The 20572-nt window shown below is 40.9% G+C and overlaps 1 protein-coding gene across 4 annotated transcripts in view; it reads right to left on the bottom strand.

Moving 5' to 3' along the window:
• Positions 1 to 20572, bottom strand: part of SORBS2 (sorbin and SH3 domain containing 2) — a 221197-nt gene that overhangs the window by 144924 nt on the left and 55701 nt on the right. Inside the window, exon 3 of one of the 4 annotated variants that reach the window (XM_049632546.1) lies at positions 31 to 86. The exons of the other annotated variants lie outside the window; for them this stretch is intronic. The gene's annotated coding sequence lies outside the window, so the exon portion shown is untranslated. The remainder of the gene's footprint in view (positions 1 to 30; positions 87 to 20572) is intronic. 4 annotated transcript variants of the gene reach the window in all.

The following is a 20572-nucleotide window of genomic DNA, read 5'->3' as shown; positions in this document are numbered from 1 at the left end:
CAGCCACGATTCCCCACGAACACAGCGTACCTTCTGAAGAAATGCACCCAGATCAGAATGGTATATGAGTCTGTCCTATTCTGGCTCTAGAAGAGAAATGTTACAATAAATAGGTGGGTGGGATCGGGCCCACAATCGCAAAGCAACCAAAATAGCAGTGACATCGTACTGAGGAAAACTTAACTTTATCATTATATACTTCTTTTCTTCACAAGGTTTGATACCTACTTCTCAGAGGAAAAAAATGTGAAAAGGAAATTGTGCAAATACTTGCAATTATTTTTAGTTTGCTACATGTCATAATTAGTCACCAAAATTAGATGGAAAAGGGTAAAGCAGGGCTATTTTACCCAGGGCTGTTGGTCTTGTGGGAGGGAAAAGTGGGCAGTGTGACTTTGGCAGCTCTGATTTGTTTTGCTGATTGATTTCTACTTTCCTTGTTTCTTTATTTAAAACAAACTTTCTCCAGCAAAGCTTCATTCCCACTGACCAGCACGATAATAGAATAGAAGCGTGCCATATAGCAGAGACCACAGTGTTAATGTCTGTCGTATCTGCTACCCCCATCTCTTCTTTGCTTTCCTAGTCTTCTCCAGATCTGCGTGTAGCAGGATGGGAGAGCAGGGAGACATAGAGGATATGAGGGAGGCAAATCCATTTCCTGCCGGATAAAGTCAGCTCTCCCAGAGTGTTCCCACCCCCTCCCCCACGTAGTGCTCTGCTATCTTTCCTTCTACCCAAAGAAAAATTCATTATATAAGGAGACTCCTTTATGTCCCCCTCTTCAAAGAATCATTCCTTGATATTCAGTCCTTCCTTTCTCTGCAATTCAAATTGCTGTTGCCCAGTCACTAATTGAACATCCCCTCTCAGAGACTTCTCTCTGCAGCTTAAAGCGGTGTGGTAGCTTGTCAGACCATTTAAGCCTCTAAAATATGCTAACAGAAGTTGAATGCATTCTCCTCTCTCAGATAAATTATAAGATATTTTAAGGGAAGCATTTGTATTTTTCTAAACACAAAGTAGACGCTATAGACAGGAATTTAAGACCAGGTCGGAAGTGAGGGTAATGGGATGTGGGGAGCTACTTGGAGGCTAGTGGGAGCATGTCAGGGGTCTTCGTATCCCTTTAAGAAGTAGTTGCCTAATCAACCGATTTCAAGGGAGAGTCCTGATTTCATGGTGAGAAGGAATACATGTTTCCGCAGATAAATCAATCCTGTAATAGCAATAAATAATCCCTTTTGACATCCTAGGAGATTTGCTTCAAATGAATCATAGTAAGCTATTTTTTTCCCTTCTGGGCAGAATACTATGTGCAGATATCTGCAAGTTTGGAAAGAGAGCTTGTTTCCTAAATGGAACTATTCTGACGACAAGGAAGAAAAGGTGAACCACACACACACACACACACACACACACACAGAACTCTCCCCACCCCCAAATCTCTCCAAGTCTGCCTTCTCTTTAAACTACCTGCTTATAAGTAATATCTGATAAAAACCTCACTAGAAATGCATCTGCCTTCATATTAAAATTTAGTTAAATCTCCATTTCTAGACTATCATTAAAATCTTTGAGTGTGTGTGTGCGTGTACTTTCCCCCCTTCATCTATGATGGATCAGAATAAATGATTTATGTACAGATAACGAAAATTCTGTGCATGTGCCTTGATCAAGTTTATCTTATTTAGCAATTGCAATTAACAAAAATCCTGGAAAATATTCAGAATTTAATTTTTAATGCAATCCTCATGTTTCTGAGTTCCTAGCAACACAATCACAGTATCTTTTGCAGCCAACATTTACCATGTTTGACTGTGTGTCAAGCTCGATTCTAGGAACTCAGGTAATTTTCCCAATAACACACAGGGTGGTGCTTGACAGGTGCCAGATTCCCTGGTGTAAGTGGTGGGACCCAGCCTCCCACACAGGCAGCCTAACCCCAGAATTTGTCCTCAGACATACTCTGCGTTAAAAGTGACCCATTGTAATAGTCCCAAAGAATTTGCCTTATCATGGCTTCTTGGGTGCTTGGATACTAGGTCAGTGAAAAAGCAATCTCAATAAACTTTATAGTTGTGTCATTTAAAAAAAAAACAACCAAACACCAACCTTCATGCAGGTGTGATAGTGCAAGTTTGAGGTTGTATTACACTAAAAAACAAAAGTTAAAAGTATGCAATCATTGGATTAAAACAAAGAGCAAATGGATATTCTCATTTAAAGTGAAAGGTAATGGAATGTGCCACCTCAAAATATGAGTGTCGGAGTTTAGGACATGCCGCTCCAAATATACAGTATATTTGTTATCTGGGGCTTTAGGCACTGAGAAAAGCAAATACAGGGAGAGGCTTTCTCTGAACTCCCTTCATATGCCTAAAGTCAGATCCCCCTAAAGGAACTCAGTTGTCATAAATCCCTTCCTGGAGTGTCATCAACCAGGGAAGACTGACTCTTGTCACAGAAGAGGAGATTAGAAGCTGACACCACACCCAGCTAAATTTGTCACACACTGTCACACCTGCAATATCTTCTTCCAAGGTCCTATTCATCTTTCCCAAAAGTCGTTTACTCTTCCCTAAGAAGCTTGCATCCTCACTCCCCTTTCACTACGAAGATAGAATTTAAGCATGAATTCTAAGCCACGTCAGGGAGTTACTCATTTTTCTCTCAGTAGTTCCCATGCATACATGAGGTATGCGTGTTACTGTACTTCTCTTTGTTTTTCTCTTATTCATCTGTCTTTTACTACATGGATCTCAGCTAAGAACTCAGAAGGGTAGAGGAAAGATCATTTTTGCTCTCCTACGAAAGTCTTTCCTGTCTGTGAGTGCCCCGGGTAAAAGAAGTCGGTCTGCTCATGAAGGAACTGGTATACTGGAGGTTACTGGGCAGACCTTAGGACTCAGGAAAAACCAGGAGGGGCAGCTGGACTTTAAAGAATGGTGAAGCTGGTGACATTCAATGTTTGTGTGCTTTGCCGGTCTGTAAGTGAGGCTTCAGACAAACACCGTTTTCAAACGGAGCCCGTGCCTGAATAGTCGTAGGCACAAGGGCTGAGTGTCAGCCCCCATCAGCTCTCCAGTTGTCTTCTTTAGCCCAGAGTCATCTTACACAACCCATGAGACCCAAGGGTACTCCGAGACTACACTCAAGAATCATTCATCCGTATTTGCCACCTACTTGCCCCACAACCGCTGCAGAGGGAGAGAAAAGGGTCATCAGTACAGCAGCTCACTCCGAGCAATGACTTGGAATCAGAGCTGACTGTTCCCATTGAGGTGAAGTGAAAGGTTCCCCAACGAGAGAGCCTGATCGGTTTCTCCTAACAGTAGCATGCTTGGTGGCATGATTTCTCCCCTCGTCTCCGTCACTAACAAGTCTACTCCAAGTTAGCAGGTAGAGTAAGGCATAATAAAAATGTCGGAGTTCTGGGTTGCTCTTAGCAACATCTATTAATCTGAGTTTCTTTGCTGACATTCTTTGCTAAAGAATAGGGTCAAAGGTAAGAATTGGCAACATTCATTGGCATTGAGATTGCTAACAATTCCGCCTTTTGCAGTGATAATGTAAGTGCCTTAAAAGTATTGCTCCTTTCCCTGTTTTTCAGGGCAAGACTGAAGGGGAGGTTGATTTTCCAATGATTGTTTTGACTTGGCATTTATACTTAGAATATTTCCATTGCTTTCAAGTTTCAGGTTTGGGGCTTAAAGGCGTTTGGTACAAAGAGCAGCAGCCGTCCAGCCCTGACTGCCTGCTGATACCTGCTCCAGGACTGGAGGAGAGAGGGAGGTGGGTGCGGACAACAGGGATTATCAGGAGCCTGGGTCTTCTCTTCCGTGGGTGTCAAGAATTTGCTCCCTTGGAAGCTATGCCTTCCCTAGAATTGCTGCACTTTTTAGAGAGACCTGTGTTGACAAGGCAAGTAGAGTGCAAAGGACGTGAGATTTTTTTTTTTTTTCTGAAGTTGGGATGGAGAGAGGAGGAGAATTCTATCCTTAAAAGAAAACAAAACAGAAACACCAAAAACAAATAAACAAAAAATAACGACAAACTTAAGGCATCTCTTTTCTAAAAGGAGGTGGTCTGTGAGACTCCTGACAGTTCTGAGGTTGTCTTTCAGAAGCACGGGTGGGAAGCTTAGGTGCATCTGGTAGAAGGTAGGGTGCCTTTATGACGGTTTGCATTTCACATTGAAGGGAAGGCAGATGTAAGGAAAGAAAGGGCTTTCCCATATATATATATATAACAACATCTCCACAAAATCAGGTTCTCTTTACTGTCGAAAGACCTAGACCTCCAGATGAGCTCTGGGGATTTAAAATGGGGGAAATTTTAATAGTACAATGAAGTTTCCTCTCTATAAACAAACATTTTCACTCCCACTCAGCGTATAGAAATACACTTTGTTTACTCCAGACGGGAGTCAAAAATAGCACAATGGCTTACTCCTTTAGAAGAAAGAGTTTGCTGGTTGCTTAACAATCTCAATGAAACTGCTTGACAAAACATAACACGCTGCCGGACAAAAAACACTGAGAGAAAGAAGCTGGAGAATTAAGAAGGAATAGTGATAAGACATTTTTGTGATTTCCACGTCGTCTTCCCCAGCATCTGCCTACATTTCTGATTTAGTCACGGCAGCTTGTTTTTCTGCAGCTTTTAGCAGACACAGATACTTTGCTGACCCCAAAAGAACACATTATCCGCATTTGAAGCAATTTTCGTGTAAATGATTGTGCTGTTAACCTCTGAGGGCCATTCAAATATTTTCTGAGAAATTGGCTGCTTTAAGTTCTTTCTTAGAATGCTATGTGTTTCATTTTTGTGCAGAAGAGATGACAGGCTGGGCATTCCAACGGGAGTTTAGTGAATTGAACTAATCCCTGTCAGGAGAAGTAAAGTGATAGGATTCATAAGGCCGGACCCAGCCCAGGGTTTCTGTTTCTTCCCTAAGAGAAAAAGCAAAACATGCTGTGTGGTTTTGCAACAGGGCAAGTTTAGGAATATTTTTAAGCTTTGTGCTTTGCCAAGTGTTTCACTAAAAAACTGCCTTCTTTCGACTTCGTGCCAAAAAATGTTACCCCATAAATACTTTTTTCCCATATCTGGCTCCGCGTCCAGGATTTCTTCTCTTCTAAGAATAAATAATTTTTCTGGGGTATAAAAATGCCACTTGCTCTATCAGATTAAACATATCTTTATATAGAAAAGGCATTTGAAGAATTCCACAGTGGGTCCAAGGAAGGATCTTTACTTAATATGATTCTGTTAAATTAATTTTGATTAAATATTTGGTCTTTGAATTCTTTTCGTGACTCTTAATGGAAAGTTCAGTCTTGTTTCATAACACTTGCGATTCTACTTTTTTTCTTGCTGCCCTTTTGCTAGAAAGCATGAAACAAGAATTAATTTCTGCCTTTGACCAAAATATTACCTTGGAAACAATACCGGCGCAAGGGAACCTCTGGGTTCTATTCTCTAGTTGAGTATTTAGCTGGAGTTAGAAGGGTTCAGCTGTCAGGGTTTCAAGAACTCTAGCATTAAAAAAGTGTGAACTTGCAAATTACCTGTCAAGTTTAATAGAAAGTGAATAATGCCACCCAGAGCTGACTTGTTTCCATTTCTGGAGTCCTATTGATTTTGCTGTTAGGTAAAGCACAAACACATAGGGACGCTGAAAAGTAGCAATTCGTATGGGCTCGTTTGGTATTTTCTTTTTTACCAGCCCAAAATGGTTTTTACGTTCACAGTCAAAAAGTGAATAAATCGTCTTAAAGTGGAAAAAAGAGGACAAAACAAAAACACGCTTGAAAAAGCAATAGTTGTACACCTAAAATGTGATCAATATTTATAGAGAAATAAATTGTACAGCATTAGCTCTCATTAACCACTAACCACCTAGCGAAATACAGTGCAGTTTTAAAGCTTCACATTGGGCAGCATAATCTATGGTCATCGGTTATCGATATTTAACGAATCATTGTTAAGTCAATCGACCGTAAGTGAAAAGTATTCTGAGTTGATATATGATGCTATTGCTAGTTAGCTGGTTAATTTTTAAAATCTCTATGTGTTTGTTAGTGTGTGAAGGGGTGTGTGTGTTTGGGACAGGGGGAGGGGGCTGTGGTCCTTTATAAATGGTTCCCTCTAAACTTTCTGGTTTGTCAATCTTTGCCATTCTTTTTAAAATCCAAAAACACAAGCCTATTATCTTTGGAGAGCACATACAGACAAGGACATGCAAACGTTTCAGAAAGAACACAGGAAAATACGACTCTGAAAAGTCACAAAGTTGCTTGAGAGTAAACCAAGACTGTCTTCAAAGATTAACGCTATACTGAAGGATGGGGCAACTTGCTTTGCTTCTGTCATCCTGCCACAGAAGGCACCAAATAAAATTTCCACCCCTATCCCATCTTATGATCACATGGCCCTTTCCCCGTCAGGCACAGGGGGAATTCGTTATTTACATTGTGAAAGTGTCAAGCATCTCAAAGCACTTACGTTTTGTTGCACCGGGTCTCCCATGGTAAACGATAAAACCCAGCACAGTGAGCCTGCTTCCTAGGAACGGCAAATCAGCATCCTGATGCGCCCAAGCCAGAAATAATACCCTCCATTTGCTGCAATTGGTTTAGTAGCTGTGCTATAAAAAATAGATGATGGAAAACCGAAGCCTTTGACAGAAATGCAAGTCCGCCGTGTGTGGCTTCTACAGGACTGGAGTAGAGCGAGGTGGTCTTATTTCTACACTGAGCTTCGGCTTCACCTATGCTGGCCGGCAGACCCATGTGCACAGGTGCTCCACGGTCAGTTGGGGCACCCAGCACCGTGGGTGCTGGCGGCGCCTGATTCTGTTTACATAAATGGCAGGGAGCTAAACACACGCCCTCCCGTTGGAAGTCATTCGGCACAGAGACTTCAGCCTATGGAACATCCCTTTGGAGTGGTCAGGCCACGTTATTTACAGTGCTTAGGTTACCCCCTTTGCTTTTGCAAAAAGGCGATTTCCAACACAAGGATGATCTGTGACTCTGGCCTAAGGAGAGCTGAAAGTCAGTGACATAAAGGCTTGAAGGTCACCCAGTCTGTGCTGCAGTGTAATGTTGTGAGGCCAAAATGCAAAATAAGCACCTCACATCAGCTCTAACTGCCTGAACTGGTTTTTTTTTTTTTTTCTTTTTTCCTTTTTTTTTTTTTTCTGGCATAGAATTGGAGCCAAAAATTGTGTAGAGAAAGTCTAAACTAAAAATTGCAAAATCAGGACCCGTGGTCTGTGCCTTGCTCGAATCTGACAATGTCTATGAATACAAGAATGCAGACTACGACAAAAAGACATTAACCGTGTATCATTTGGAAATTTTAATGGTATGTAGGAGAGAACAAGAGGAGTCCGAAAGGAAGAAGGCGGAGAGAGTAAGAGAAATGCATGGAAAATACCTTTTGCTTCTCTAGTCCTATCACTGCTTTAGAACCAGATGTTAAGCCCGAGACTTACCTCCCTCCTTACGTTTCATCATGCACCTTGGCTTTTGTGGCCCTGATTGGACACTGCACTAGAATCCACACAAAGTTAACTAAAAATACATGTGTTGTCTTATCATCTGCTTTATTTCTGGCCCATTTAGTTGGATTAACCCAGCCACAAGTCACACACTGGCCAGCTTAGATGAGGAAACTTGAATGCTTGGTCTTCGAGGTTATTACGAAGATGTGCTCATCGCCTCCCACCCACCACACCTGGGCCTCCACCCAGTCCTGGCTGGGGTCGGCTTGTCCCATGCTTCAGGGGTTCCGGGCAGCCTCTAGTCCCTCCGAGGCTAGAGGCCCTTCCGGATTCCCCCACTTGCCTCTCTCTGCAGTTGGTATCTCAACTCCTTTGCATTGTTTCTAATTCAACTTGCCCTACTGGCTTCTTTTCTCTGCTCACTCTGGGTGAAGGTTGTAATTTCTGGTCCTCAGGGGCCAGCCCTGGCTTCAAGAATTTGGGTGTGGCGTTCAAACAACCTTCGAGAATCTCATCTTTCAAACCTATCAGCTGGCACTTGAGGGCTATTCAGTTCCTAAAGCAAGCAGTGAATAAAGACAAAACAAAACGCACTGACCTCTGTAAAGGCAGTACCTGTGTACGTCAGGAGCACTGTCTATGTGGACAGACTACCTGGCTTTGCATCTTGATCTCAGCATTGATTGGCCATTTAACCTTGCACATCGCAAAATGGGAACGGTAGTCCTATCGATCTTACAGGTTGCTGTTTCACTTACTCCTCCATTTATTCATCCCTTCAGCAAATATTTATTGACTACCTACTCCTTCCCAGACAACGGGAATCCAGAAAAGTCTAGGATAGTAGAAGTCCACGCCCTCACGGAGTTTATATTCCAGGGCAGTTTACTTTGAGGGTGAATAAGGTAATCCACCTGAACAGTGCACTGTAGTGCCGTTGACTCACGAACTGTTAGCCCTTGTTATAGCAACAGTAAACTTTTAGCAAAAGTTTAAAAGTCAGAAATAAACGTACAACTGCTATCGTAAAGAGGAGAGAAAATGTAGGGAAGTCAGGAAAGAGGAGTATTTCCTAAAATCACTTGCGAATCCAGCATAAAGTAGATTCTCAGCGTTTCCTAATTCTTGACCTGGGCCGTTTGATGTGACAGTCCCCCCCGGGAGCACGCCTACACGAGGTGCTTACCTGTAGGTACACCATCTGACACCATTCCGGGGCTGCACAGGCTTCGGTACCTGTCAGCGCCCTCCTTAACTCTACACGGGCACAGCCAGCGTGGCCACCGGTGGCTCCGAGCCCTCTGGCCACGGGCTCTCGTACCGGTTCTTGTTTCTGGAGAAGGGATCTCCTTTACACCCATCTCTGAAAGCACCCTAGATCTGAACCTTAGATCTGAAGATGAGACAAGTGGGTAAGCTTGAGGTTTCGTACTGTTGTTGTTTTTTAAAATTCTTTATTGGATACACTGGCTTTTTAAAGTTACCGTATCTTTACAACCATTTCCATTTATTACCTATATATTTTTGCAGCATCCTAAGGAGGCAGGCTGCTTTTACTTGGTGCTGCTTACAGGACATTTACACTGGGTAAGTTAGCTGACCTCACCAAATTTCAGGTTTCAGTGTGAAAACCTGAAGTATTTTGAACTCCTTGTCTCCTGCGTATCCACTAGGTCCCTGATGTTGCTGTTAGTTTTACAGAGACTCAGCTTGCTTCCTGATGGCTACCTAGGATGGTGAAGACCAGAGCCGATAATCCCTCGGCTAAGCGGTCTCAAACCAGGCTCTACGTCTTGCAATCATTTATCCCACGTTGTCTTTAGCCCCTGAGGATGAAGACAGAGACCTAAAAAGTGTGCTATGAAATGACTTATTACCTCCTTTGAGTATCCACACCCATTAGTTTAGAGCTCTCTTTCTTGGTTTCATAATCTACCGCTTTGCATTCTCCTTTCCTAGTCCCACACATTCTCTGTTAGGGTTCAAAGGCAGGGTTGGATAAGGCAAACTCAAGATTCTCTGTGTTTTTCCTCATCCTCCTGATTCTTCTAATTCTTCCTCTTTCTCTCTTCCTCTTCTCCATCTTCTTTTTCTTTTTTCCTTTTTATTATTATTATTATTATTATTATTATTATTATTATTATTGTGTCTCCCACTTTTGCTTCCTAAGAGTTCATGTGGCCGGATGCTATTACAATTATACAGTTACGCTGTGATTATGTGAGTGCCGGTGGTTTCAGACCAGTATACCCCACTGTCTGTGTTATTGCATTCTTGTAGGATTTGGAAGCATACTAGTTCCAAGCAGCCTTTAACAGGGCCCAGTCTTCTGTATTACTCATCAGTGTGTTACTCTAATCTGTAGTGTGCCATATTATATTTAGTAGAATACTATCTTAATACTTGGGGAGAATGTATTAAATAATTTCATAGTAAAAAAACAAAGTAGCAATAGACAAGGAGGAAACTAGCATTTGGTACTCTTTAGCTGATAGATTTCATTTTTAAGCAATACCCTCCTCCCCCAAGGGCCTCCCCCCCAACGGCAAAACCTCAACTATGTCTCGCTATATTATAAACTATGTAAAAGACAACTGAGGGACAAATCATAGAAAGAATAAGAAAATGACAGAAGTGCAGAGGGGGAAAAAGCAAGTGGCCTTTTGTCAGGGTTTCCTTTAGGTGAGATTTACAGGAGAGAATGTTTTCTCTACACTCAAGTGGCCTGAAAAGTTATGGAAAGATGATTCCCTAGTGACCTAATTCAAACACATTTAGTTGTTTCTGAAAAGTCCTCCGTTGACATCGCCATAGGGCATGTCTTTAGGGTTGTTTTTCAGAAGTGTGACGGATTTCTGTGGATCCAGGGTGGTAACTTTTATCTGATTAATGACTTAAGTGGGAATGGGGGTTGTGGCCGTAGGTTATGGACATGCCACAACAGGCTAAGTTCATCCTGGATTGATGTACAGTGAGGAATGCCCGGGAAAATATTCCTGCGTGGAGTTAGGCGCTGTAAGAAAGCACCACTTTGGGAGGAGACATTTTTCTTCCATCAACCAGATTGTCCTCTAACCTAGTTGCAGCCTGTAAGCTTTAAGCTATAAACAAGAGATATACCTTTTTTGTGACCCAGACATTTGAATTTAGTTGCAAGTGTTTGAAGGGGAGTTCAAACAAGCTTTCAGTGATCTGATTGGAAAGGACAAGAGGGTGGTAGTTCATGGGATATGTGCACAGGTGCCCAACTTCTCTCGGTTAGAGCCCCACAGAAGAGAAAGCAGTCTGTCCTCTCCAAGGACAGTTGAAGTTCCAGGACGGTGCCATTGCCAGTCCCTTACTAGTGCCCAATGTGGTCTCAGACAGGTGAGTCAGACCCACAGGTGATCAGGGCAATGGCTTTTCCGCGCCCTCTCTCAGCACGCACTGCTCTGTGCCTCGGGTGGTGAAGGATTTGGCGTTTGCTGCCTCCTGACCAGGGATCCTTCCACTTCTCCCCAGATTGGTCTAAACCATGGTAAGAGCTGGTAACAAAGCTCGCTTTTATTTGAGTCACATACCGTGAGTTTGGAGGTAGTCCACTGGGGTCGACGGGGCTGTTTTCTGTGACACCGTGGAGCTAGGAAGTTCACATCTAACCATACAGCATCCAGATGTGTGACCTTGGCCTCAGCAGTGAGGACTGGGACCCCCCTGGAGCACACTGTGCCTCAGGGCCTCGGTGTGTGCAAAGCAGGGCTACAGGAGCGACGGGCCCCATTTTCAGGAGATCCATGTACACTACCTGAATCCACTTAGTCTTTGGGTGAAGTTCTTTTTAATCATGTTGGCCTTGTTTATGCAATTCGGTCTTGCAAATAATTTCAGTTTAGCATCTATCGATCTTGCCCTTCCATATGTACCTCTGCTTCTGGGATTTGAAGTGAGATGTGATGCGGACCAGAGTGCCGAAACCCTTTAAGGATTGCACAGTCTCTCTGCACATTGAAGCAAAAGCACCCTCTACAGCCAATCCCAGCTCTCAAGGGAGGGCCCCATGGGAAATTTTAAGGAGGTAAAAATTGATGAGAGGAGATTTATTACGGATTTGGAATCTGTAGTTTTGACATTAGTGATATTTGGGCATAAAATTGATTTGTTAACCACCTCAAAGTAATTTCCTAGTCCAATTAGATTTTGTTAGTGAGCTAATTCATCAGTTTTTTAAGTGTTTATTTTTGAGAGAGAGAGAGAGAGGGAGAGACACAGTGCGAATTGGGGAGGGATACAGAGAGAGGGACACACAGAATCCGAAACAGGCTCTGAGCTGTCAGAGGCTGTCAGCACAGAGCCCTACATGGGGCTTGAACCCACAAACTGTGAGATCATGACTTGAGCCCAAGTCGGACGTTTAACCGACTAAGCCGCCCAGGCACCCCGAGGGAACACCATACTAAGATGATCTTTTTTCAGAGGGTGGCAGACAGTAGCCAAACGTGTGTTTAGAAATATGGCTCTGCTTGCTACATGTATGGCTTGGGTTTTGTCGTTGTTGTTTAAAAATTTTTTTTTAATGTTTATTTATTTTTGAGAGAGAGAGGGAGATGGAGAGGGAGAGGGAGGAAGGGAGGGAGGGAGAGAGGGAGAGAGAGAGAGAGAGAGAGAGAATGAGCAGGGGAGGGCCACAGAGAGAGGGAGACACAGGATCCAAAGCAGGCTCCAGGCTCCCAGCTGTCAGCACAGAGCCCGATGCCTGGCTCAAACTCACGGACGGTGAGATCATGACCTGAGCTGAAGTCAGACTCTCAACCAGCTGAGTCACCTAGGTGCCCCAATATATATATTTTTAATGTACATTTAGGGAACTTTGAGCAAGACCCTTTTAATAAAAACTGCTCCTTGATAAAGCCATGGAATTTCATAGCTACCGGTAGGAATCAGCAACGACATTGCCATTAAGCAAACTCTGGGGATGGGGGTGCCAAGGGAAGACACTGAACAACCCAGCCTTCCTGGGATCCAGAAGGGGCTCCTGGGCACTGTGGAGAGAAGCACTGGAATGTCCGTGGAAGGTGCTATTACAAAAGCCATTGAGTTCTGGGACTGGGGTGAGCCACACCCAGTGGCCAAAAGGCATCGTGTTGCCAAGAGCTCTTGGGAATTGGCCCACTCGGGGCCACCTCTGGGAACAGTAGACACTGTCAGAGAAGATTTAATTGCTTTGAGCTTCCCACCTTCTTGATAGCCCAGTGAGAGTCAGCCTTGAGGGAGGCGATAAAGTCCTCATGTTGTATTGAGCAACAACAAGAAAGAAAGAAAAAGGAACATTTTTTTCTCCTGAAAGCTTGATGAGATTGGCTATCAGAGCTAATTATATACAATTACTTAATCTCATGGACCTCTGACTCCTGGTCATTCTGGGTCAAAATTACAGAGATACATGTATTAAGTTGTTAACCTTAGAGTATATGGACTTTTGGGCCAGTGGAATTTAGCGAAGGGAAGAAACTCCAAAGATAAATTCGTTCCATGTATGCAGTAACGTATGAGGAAATAATTTTGGAGCTGTGTGGCAGAGGCATAGGCAGAATGGGCCAGGGTAGATTAGTTTGCCAAGAGTTTATGGATCTAATGGAAGACTTTCAGTTGCCCAAGTAGAAAAAACAAATACAGAAATGGAGATGAAAGCCTTTACTGCAACCAAAAAAAAAAAAAAAAAGAAAAAGAAAAAGAAAAAAGAAACTGCATGCCTACCAAGTGTATATCCATTAAGCTCCTTATAAACAAAAAATTAGGAGCTATTCCTTGGAGATTATTGCTCACCTGCTGCCCCAACCAAGTGCTATGGCTTCATTTTCCATCTATAAACACTGGTTGGGCTGGTTGCTAAGCATATTCATTGGGGAATCAGTAAACTGTTTATATGTGACCACATATATGGATACATGCAAATCCTCCCTTTGATCCCATCAACATATTGTAAAAGACTCTAGGTTGTAGTGGACTGATGCCGGATGCTAAGACTCACACAAACCCAGGTTAGAATCCCTACTCAGGGACTACTTTGAGTAAGTTCTTTAACTCTTCTGAAGCCATTCCCCATGTGTAAATGAAAAGGATGATCGAAAGGGTCGATCATTTTAAGGGTCAACTATATATTGTCAAATATGTCCAAATTATAAAATTCTGCTTAATCGCCATGAAACTGTGGGTTTAAATTTGCTCGTAACGCCACCAATACCTTCTCTTCTCCATTGGAAAATATCAACAACTTAGAGCACACGTGAATTCAGAATCTACACCCCTCACATCATATATCTGAAAAGAATTTCACAGTTCAATAACGTTGTATTGCCTGTCATAATAGTTAAGATAATCAGCCTGTTCTGTTCTAGTCACATGGCCCGATGGAAAGCTCTAGTCGATCAATGGCTGCTGTGGAGTCCCCATCTTTGGTTTTCACCAAAGTTTATTGATAAAGTTGGTTTGCTCTCTGTATAGTTATTTTTTACCAAATGGAAAATAAATGAACTAATTCCAGAGTGACAAACAAGCTCCATTGGCAACTACGTTTCCTGATGTGTTGCTCATTTGAGAATTTAATTCTCCCTCTTGGTGTGGTGAGGAGTGCTGAAGAGTGATGGAGAAATTGAATGAGAAAATGTGGCTCTTTATTTTGTTTTTTTGTTGTTTTTTGTTTTTGTTTTTTTGCTTTCATTTGGATTTTGAAACTTGGGGACAAACTCTAAAGCTACTTAGGAGCACTTGTTCCTTCCTTTCTTTTTCCTTTGGATATAGCTGTTTTCTTCTTGACCGTATGTAGGTGTTAAAATTCAAACCACATGAATAAATAGCAATCAAATTCCCATTACACAAGTTGCATTTCAAGGGATGCAAAGAATTTATAACACAATTTCTGTCTCAGAAGCAAGAAACAAAACATACCCCGTGAAAAGTTCATGATGTAAGATTTAAACAAGGACGCAAAAAATCACAGATGAATTGTTATATAACACGGGCACTTCAATCAACTACGAATGAATGCTCTTGGCTCTAAGTACTATATGAGTTTGGAAAAGGGAGAAATTCATGAGCTTTTCAGTTCAGATTGAGGTAGAGGGGAGGGGGAAAATGAACTATCTGAAAAGAATGTTGGTGTTGCAGTCAGTCTGGATGTAGGAAGATGCACTGAGACGCAGGGGTGGGGGTGAGCAAGGACAACCTGAAATGAGGCAAGCCCAGGAAAAAGTGAGATGAACAGAAAGCCAGTGATCATCTTTGACATTCTGCTAAATTGGGTGGCAAAGGGGCAAGAAATAGGCATCCTTAGGCCAAGCCAATCTCTGCCCCAGCTTGAGGAAGATAGATGGAGAGCTGAGAAGGGCAGTCGAGGCTGTCCTCAGAAGATGGTTGGGGTGTTCTGAATGCTGTGGATACATATTGACCACAACAGAGACAGAGTATGTGCATCCACATGTACACCTGCAGGTAAGAGGATGGGAGGTCTAAGAGCAGATGGAACACAGAGAGCCAGGAAACCAAGAAAAGATGATATTCCCCAGGAGAAGCCTGGGTGGAGGAACAATGGGGACAAGTCCAAGAGGCTTTGGAGAAGGGTTTTTACTGACTCGGTACCACAAAAGCAAAACCACTTTTACACAGAGGTAAAATTTAGAGGTATTTGATTACCTAAGGCAGTGGTTTTATTATTGAAGGCCATGGCAGTTTTGCTCCCCAGGGAACATTTGAGAATCTAGAGACATTTTTGGTTGTCATAACCAGGGCATGGGGGAAGGATGCTCATTGGCATTTAGTGGGTAGGGAGAACAGAGATGCCGGTAAATGTCTGATGGTGTGCAGGATGGTCCCTCACAACAAAGTATTATCTGGCCTCAGATATTATTAGGGTGAAGGTTAAGAAACTAATCTAGAGGATCCCAGTGAAAACAGAATGCTCTCTTAAAAACAAACTACATTACTTCATTGTAAAATAGTACTGCACAGTTGAAGAAGGTTAAATTATGCATTTGTTAAATAGGAATTTAAGCAGCACACGTTATAGTGGTTAGAATTTAATTCATATATCTACTGCAAGACTTGTGAAAGAGTGTGTTCAGCGTCATCACCCATTTTATAAACTGAAAATAATTTCCATCAAAATCATGCCAATAGAAAGCAGTGATATGCTGAGCACAGTCCTTTCCAGAAAGAATTCAGATATAATGAGTGGAAAATTGCCTTACAGAAAAGATTGAAGGAAGTGACAACTTAATTAAACCCAGCTATTGGTCCCATTTTTATATTTGTCTTCCCAAACTGCTAATGAATTCTGACCCATTTAGTCATGACAAAATGTATATTCTGAATAATCTGTATCCCCTTTGAGGTAATTGATGGATATTTATCAGACAAGAAAACATTGAACGTCTATTGTTAAGAATATCTGATCTTTAAATTAGCTTTAATATGCTACATTTAGAATGCTACGAGAAACCTCAGCCACATTATATAAAGTAGATACTGAGATGAAAAGCATTCCACAAGGGGGCTACTGATCTCGGGACCAGTTAACACAGCCCTCAATACTCTATGATTGCTATAGCACATTAGCCACAAACAATTTCCATCCTAGGAAGTACACTTAGTGTAGCTACTGGTGCATAATAAATATTTGATCCTAATTAGACCTAATGAATGAATCTTAATTCTGTATCCACCATGCTTTTGTAGGACACTGACCCATAAATCCAAAAAAAAAAAAAATGGTTTTGGGGATATGGGTATAGAACTAAAGCCATTTTAACACCACCACTAACATTTTTCATTTTTCTAAGTTATTTGATGATGACGTAGAACTGTCTGGAAATTTCTTTTAAAGGATGGGTTATGGTATAAACACACACACACAAATTGTCAAGAGAACTAGAAAGTGCATAAGGATTCAATACGATGTGCTTTGTAATAAAGAAACTCTTAAATTTCCTTTGTTTATTTTAATTCATTGAGAAGTCCAAGGTAAAATATGCTTTCTAAAAACGTAATCTCCAATTTTAATTGGAGTCCTGGCTTGGAATACTCTGGTTTCTATTCAGATCGTAGAGTCCTGGCTTGGAATTTGACAGGTTCAAGTCTGTTTTTAAAGACTTTTTTTTTTTTTTATACAAATGCTCCTGTCAAATAAAGTAAAAAGGATAATACTTTCATCAGGTGGAAGAAAACAATGAATATCTTGTATATTCTTTACTTTAAATAGAACTCTTATCCTCTTAGAAGGCAGAAATATTTAGTCAGCATTGTCCAAAAGACATACACATAACTTAAATACTTTCAAATGAAGAAAAAAAAAAAAAAAAAGTTAAATTCGATGATGATTTCCAGTTGTTTTAAAATCATGGCACCATTGGATAGGAGTTCCTGATATTATTCACCAATCTTTTAAAAAAATTTACCCTTGAGAAATATATCTTCATATATAATTACATAATTTATTAAAATACACTGACATATTACATATTAGAGTCAGGTAGCTCTGTAGTTTTACCCACTTCGTAAAGTTGGCCAATGTCTATAACCTGCAACCTTTAAATTCTAGTGGCTTAACATAAGAAAATTAAATGTCCAGTGCAGGTCAGTGGAGTGTGGGGGTGAGAATGGGGTTGGAAGGCTTCTGTTCCAAGCAGTAATTTGGGAACAGACCTGGTCAGTCATCATGGCTATAACACTCTCTTGGTCTTTCAAGAAATCATGCTCCTTTCCCTTTCTAACTTACAGTCTTTCTTCCCATAATAATCATGCCTAGTTCATGGGAAAGATTGGATTAGTATCCCCTGTATCTTTGTCTTACCATGGGGAAAAGTCGCTGTCACCTAGAATGAGCCCGTAGATTCCACTGCCCTTTGATTATCTCAGAATTATGCCCCTTTAAAGTATTTGAAGGGAAAGTCACAAGAAAATAATAGACATCGGAAATATCACAGATGTGAGGAGTCTGACATGGAAGACAGTTTCCTAGTTATAAAATATTCAACTTGAAATTTGGCATAAATATCAGATCCTGCATAATGCTAGCCACATTTTTACTGGAAGACATTACCAGAACAACGAAAACTGCCATAGAGCTTGGAGGTAGCAACAAGTCTTAAAAACCCAGATGTGACGGTCAAGCAAGGGCTAAAGCATCCATTAACTCAGGTCTCGTTTTGACCTTCTTACAGTTCAGCAAACACCACTCTGTAGAGAACACACCATCAACACCATTTTGGACTGGGAACAATCCTATTCATTCTTTCAAGACCTTTCCTTTCAAATGTATATAAAGAAGGCAATGGCTTCTCATTTCTCATATCTCACTTGGGGTAGAAGTCTTCTGTTTGTGCATCTCATTTATTCTGATCTCATACCCAGTCACCCTGATTCAAAGAACAAATTTAACTCTGAATGTTAGAAAACAGAGCTGAAGTAAGTATCAGTGTATTACCTGATAATACGCCGATTAAATGTAAAAAAAAAAACAAAACAAGCTTTAAAGTCCCAGATTTTTACATATGTTATATTTTGAAGCGACCACAAAATCAAGGCAGCTTGGTGTGAAACAAACGAAGACACCCAGGAATTTTAATGGTGTGCAAATGATTTAGACCGGTGGTTGGCAGAACAGAAGTTAAATCAGCTGAACTCTTCACTTACAGCTTCTTGGAGAGAGGATGTTCCAAGAATATCAAATAGAAGATGTGCCACAGAAGGTCTTCTCAATCTAGCTCATGATTGTTATTGTGTTTATGTTATCAAAAATCATTACTCACATTTGAACATGCATCTCTGTAAGATTTAAAGATTACCGTAAATCAAATTAAAAATTTCCCCTCAGTACAGTATAATTATACAGTATAGTATAATTTTTCTCTTTACTTAGATGGGTTTTTAATCATGTTTTCCCCAAACCTAGGCAGTCGGTTGCTTGCTTGCTTTCTTTCTTTCTTTCTTTCTTTCTTTCTTTCTTTTTTATTTTTTTTGATTTATTTATTTTGAGACAGCACAGGGGAGGGGAAGAGAGAGAGAGGGAGAGAGAGAATCCCAAGCAGGCTCTGTGCTGTCAGCAGACAGCCCAGTGCAGGGCTCGAGCCCACAAACCGTGAGATCATGACCTGAGCTGAAATCAAGAGCCGGATGCTTAACCGACTGAGCCACCCGGGCACCCTGGCAGTCGCTTTCTGATAAAGAGAACATTCCATGAAATTTACTCTTATTCTAGGATCCTAGTTCTAGATAGCTTATTCCCTAGAAAGACATCATATCAATGAGTCCTCAAAATTAAAAAAATATATATATATTGAAACCATCCAAAGTTCATGCTCTACTCTTCACTGAGTATGGTCTGAACTCTGCATAACTTTAAGTATACGTGGTCAGCCAACAAAAGTTTATCTGCTACATGCCCTTATAGGTAATATAGGTTCTTCACCCCCAGGGCTGGATCCTGAATAGGGTTTCCATTTCTCCACTTTTGGGATGGTTTCCTCATTGAACTACATGTTAAAGCAGGAAGCTTGCTGTTCAGGGGACCTGATCTTTTTTTGTTGTTGTTTAAAAAAATTATTTTAATCTATCTTTATTTTTGAGAGAGAAAGAGAGAGAGAGAGAGAGACAGAGACAGAGACAGAGTGTGATCAGGGGGAGGAACAGAGAGAGAAGGAGACACAGAATCCAAAGCAGGTTCTGTTTGCACAGAGCCAGATGCGGGGCTCGAACCCATGAACTGCGAGATCATGACCTGAGCTGAAGTTGGATGCTTAACCGACTGAGCCACCCAGGCCCCCCAAGGGGACCTGATCTTCTACTAGAAGACTTTAAGACATTATCAAGTTTAGTTCACTTCTCTGGACTTTGACAGCTTCTATTATGACATAAGTAAGATATTTAGAGTGTGCTAAGCCCCTTCAAGAAACATGGCTTTATAAAAAGAAACATCTGATTATGTTGTCATTTCATGATTAGCTTCAGAAATGAGAAAAGAAATTCATGGTATGTGAAGAAGGCAAAGTAGGACAAAATACCTTCACTGCCTTTTAAATTTTGATTTTTGGGTAGGAAAACACACACCTAAGCCTCATATCAAATTTTAGTCTTTAACTGTACATTCTCGCATTTAGAGATTTTTGTTTTTGTTTCTTCTCATTGTTAACTTGATATTCAGGAGACTTCAGAAGCTAATGCCTTTATAAAATAATTTCAAGGTATGAAAATAGCATTTATCTTTAACATCACTTGCTTTGTACCAACGTGACAATTATATTTTAAGTTATTCTCAGTCCTTGGAATTTGAACCACTGTATTAACTCCTTCGAGGTAACATAATCAAGACACAGAGGCACAACAGTCTAGCAGAGAGACACCCATTTGGTATAGAATTGCTCCCTATTGTATAACATATCACGGAGACAAGGATATAAATTAGTTCAGCTATTTCAAGTCCTTACAACCTCTGCTTTCCCTCCAGTTCGAAATATACACCTAGATGGTAACAGGTTAGATGTTCAAAAATGATGCCATAATAATAGCTCTGTTATTAACTCTTATGGGAGTTATTTTTCAAGCAATATATTCCACAAATTGGTTGGCCCACTGATGTGACTGAATGTAGTAAATGGAAACTTCGAGAGATTGTTAACAAAGAGGGTGATGGCCAGAATAAAGACTTCTATATTTGATATATTTTGGGCTGGGGAGGGACTATTGTTCCTAGTGTTGCTGACATCAAGGCATCAACTGTTCACACCGTTAGTAAGAATAGTGGTGCAGAAAAACCCCAGCCCTGAACAGTAATTCACAAATTGCCAGTAAATCAGAATAATTTTTCTCGCGTTACACTTCAGTGTTCTTTTCTAGTAAATGCATTTATCAATACCCATTTTATACAGTTCAATGAAATAATCCCTATATATATATATATGTATATATATATATATATATAATCTGTATGTATAAATAATACATGTATTATTTATATGTATGTTAAAATATGTATAAATAATCCATATATATATGGATATATATATGGATATATATATATGGATATATATA

Source organism: Panthera uncia, chromosome B1, assembly GCF_023721935.1.
Source record: "Panthera uncia isolate 11264 chromosome B1, Puncia_PCG_1.0, whole genome shotgun sequence".
NCBI lineage: Eukaryota > Metazoa > Chordata > Mammalia > Carnivora > Felidae > Panthera > Panthera uncia.
The sequence above is the reverse complement of the archived record's forward strand: the minus strand, read 5'-3'. Positions and strand labels throughout refer to the sequence as shown.